This window comes from Tupaia chinensis, unplaced genomic scaffold, assembly GCF_000334495.1.
Source record: "Tupaia chinensis unplaced genomic scaffold, TupChi_1.0 Scaffold000445_1, whole genome shotgun sequence".
Taxonomy (NCBI): Eukaryota; Metazoa; Chordata; class Mammalia; order Scandentia; family Tupaiidae; genus Tupaia; species Tupaia belangeri.
The window spans coordinates 311,100-314,832 of NW_006159950.1; the positions used below are offsets into that span (position 1 = coordinate 311,100).

General features: G+C 52.3%; 1 protein-coding gene across 1 annotated transcript in view; it reads right to left on the reverse strand.

The window, feature by feature from the left end:
- Positions 1 to 3,733, reverse strand: part of TMEM222 (transmembrane protein 222) — a 15,873-nt gene that overhangs the window by 11,884 nt on the left and 256 nt on the right. The gene's annotated exons all lie outside the window — the stretch shown is intronic.

A 3,733-nucleotide genomic window follows, 5' to 3' on the forward strand; every position in this document is an offset into this window, starting at 1 on the left:
GAGAAAGCAAGCCATCAGGTCCAGGACTCGAACCGTGGTTAGCCATGTGGGAGTGTCCAGTGCCCTCAACCACCAAGCCACCTGCTGGCCCCCCTTTCTTTCTTTTATTTATTTATTTATTTATTTATTTATTTGAGAGAGATTTTCACTATAGGGCGCGTGCGCTCGCCAGACAGAAAGAGAGAGACATTAGAGACAGAAAGCGAGAAATCACCCCCCCGGGGGAATGGTCACGCCGCAATCCCTTCTCCATTCTCCTCTCGGGATCTTGGGCACGCACGCACACGCGCCCGGCGTGAGTTTTAAGCCACCGGGTCCGGGACGCGAACCGCGGTCGACTACGTGGGAGTCCAGCAACATAGCCATTACACTAACTGCTGGTTCCCTCCCTTTCTTTTTAAAGAGAGATTTAAAGAGAGATTTTTGTTTTGGAGAGGTTGTTTTTTTTTTTTTTGCTATAGGTCGCGTGCACTCGCCAGACATACAGAGAGAGACAGAGAGACAGAAAGTGAGAAATCACCCACCAGGGGAGATGGTCACGCCGCAATCCCTTCTCCTCCATTCTCCTCTCGAGATCTTGGGCACGCATGCACACCCGCCCGGCGTGAGTTTTAAGCCACTGGGTCTGGGATGCGAACCGTGGTCGACTATGTGGGAGCCCAGCGACATAGCCATTACGCTAACTGCTGGCCCCTTAAAGAGAGATTTTTGCTATAGAGTATGTGCACTCACTGGAGCGACAGAGAAAATGAGAAGTCACCCCTACGGGAGATGGCCACACTGCAATCTCTTCTCCATTTTCCTCCTGGGATTTTGGGAATGCACACACACACACTTTTCATGAATTTCAAGACGCTGGTCTAGGACTCAAAATATGGTCAGCCATGTGGAAGTCCAGCACCTTAACCACTACACTACTTGCTGGCCCCAAGTAAATTCTATTTTAAAAAAGAATTATTTAACTTTTATTTATTTATTTTTAATCTGACCAGAGAGTGACAAAGTGAGAGAGAGAGAGAGAGTGAGTTGGAAAGTGAGACAGCAAGCCACCAGGTCTGGGACTTGAACCTTGGTCAGCCATGTGGGAGTCCAGAGCCCTTAACCACTAAACCATCTGCTGGCTCCAAGTAAATAATTCTTAAAAAAAAAAAAAAAAAAAGGACCAGCAGATGGTGTAGTGGATACACTGCCAGAGTCCCATGTAGCTGACTGTGGTTCAAGTCAGGGATCTGGTGACTTAAAACTGAGGCTGAGTGCATGTGCGTCAAGATCCTGAGAGAAAATGGAGACGGGATTGTGGAGTGGGCATCCCCCTGGAGGGTGATCTCTCACCTTCTGTCTCTCTGGTGAGCACACACACCCTATAGCAAAAATCTCTCTTAAAACAAACAAACAAACAAACAGTCTTACTTTGATGCTGTTACCCAACTAAGTTCCACAACAGCAAGGACTGTGTCTCAGTACGGCAGGGTGCTGCCTGGCACTTAACTAAATACTTGCTGATTAATGATGAACGAATGCCCTGCACTTAAGAGTGGAGTTAGGCTGGGGTCAGGTGAGGATTGGGTCCTGGCTGTTTCGAGCAAATTGCTCATTCCCATCCTCCTGTGGGAATGACCCTCAAGGGGCTATCATGAGGATTAAACAGGGTACTTGCAAGCTGCCTGGTAGTTACCCAGGAATCCTTTGCTCTCCTACTGCTAGCACTGCCGTGGAGTAAGCTGCAGACAGTCCTCAGGACAGACATGCAGAATCAAGGAAGAGCAGCTCATCTGGCACCATTCTCAGGACCCGAGGATCTCCCCTAGTCCCAGTCCTCTGGCTGGCTGGGAAAGGTCTGGGTTTGACCAGAGCTAGGACTAGAGAGAAAAGCAGAGCCCTGTGCCTGGGGAAACCCAGGAAATTCTCAAGGTTTTCTATCAGCCTGGAAGCTCCACGAGGGCAAGCCACTCTGGGCTCATGTGCAGGTGTGCCCAAAATCCTGAGAATGGAGAAGGGACTGTGGTGTGGCCATTCCCATGGGGTCTGTTTTCACACTTTCCTCCAGTTTTCTCTCTCCAAGGAGTGCACGGGCCTAGGGCAAAAAAAACACAGCCAAAAAAAAAGACAACAGTAACCATTTTCATAGGTTGATGCAAGGACTGAACCAGACATTTAGAACAGAGTCCAGATGGGGCAGGAGATGGTGTAGTGGTTATGTTGCTGGACTCTCATATGGCCGTGGTTCGAGTTCCGGATGCAGTGGCTTCAAACTCATGCTGTCTGTGCCAGTGTAACCCAAATCCTGGGAGAATGGAGACAGGATTGTGGCGTGGCCATCCCCCAGGGGGTGATTTCTCACTTTGCCTCTCACTGTCTCTCTCTCAAGCATGTGTGCCTTAAGGCACAAAAAGTCTAAAAAAAAAAAAAAAAAGAATAGAGCTCAGAACAGTAAGAAACAAATCTTGTTTGGTTTACGTTGTTGTTTTTTTAGGTAATAGCTGCTAGGCACCAGCAGATGATTATGTCACTGGACTCCCCACGTAGTCAACAACAGTTAGAGTCCAGGACCTGGTGGCTTAAAACACGTCGGGCGTGTGTGCATGTGTGCCCAAAATCCTGAGAGGAGAATGGAGGAGAAGGGATTGTGGCGTGGACACTCCCCCAGGGGGTTATTTCTCGATTTCTGTCTCTCTTTGGTGAGCACACACGCCCTATGGCAAATGTCTCTTAAAAACAAAAAGCAGCTACTATTTGATTTTTCGTGCAGAACTATCAACATATGTGAGGGGATGGGCAGATCTTTGGATTCAGCGTCCTCCTGGGCGCCTCCAGAGACAGATGACAGTTCCTCTCTCCATCTGCACCCTCTGTGAGCAACCACCACTGGCTCCCCTCCCACAGCAGAGGGTGCTCAGGGGGCACTAGCCCTCTGACTGGCCTGGCACCTCCACCACGGCCTTGCCAACACGCACGAACCTGGACAAACGCGGTGCCGGCGGCTCTGGGGATGTGCCGCCTCCACGTCCAGCAGATCACCCTGCAAACCACGCACAGGGTGTTGAAGGCCCAAGGGATTTCAGCCTAACAAGATGGGTTTTAGTGGAACCCACGGCCCTCCCGGCCGCAGGTGCTCCTGTAACAGCTGTGACCTTCGCCTGCCGGCACTCACCGCGGGCGAGACCCCTGGCATTCCTTGGCAGAGGTGCTCAAGAACACCGAATGAACGAACAGACACACTTTCTTAAACGCTTTATTTTTAAAGGGCTCAGATTTGGGTGCTCTTAAATGAATGCATAAGCATCTGAAAACACGATACACAACACAAAAACCAAGGCCATTTTCCGATCAGCAACATATCAGGCCCAAAACGAGCCCTTCGCCAACCCCTCTGCCCGCTTCTGTCGGAGCTGGGTAGGACGTGGCTGGAGGGGAGCAAGTTCCCGCCAGGAACCGGGCTGTGGTCGAAAACGACCCTGGTCCCGGCGCTCCAGGCACACGGAGCTCGGCGGCCCCTCGGCGGACCACGGGCGCTCGCAGAGGCTGTGAGTCACGGGAAACGGCAACGGCCCGGCCCGCGCGGAGGGCGACACTGCAAGCCGCGGGGCCGAGAAGGGAGGGCCAGGGCCGGGTCTTGATAAAGGCCACGCTCCGGGACCCTCGGTCTGCGCGGGGACGGCCTGAGCCCGAGACGTGCGAGGCCTCGGGCCGCCAGGCCTCCCCGCCACGTCCCGACCGTCCCCGCACCCGCACC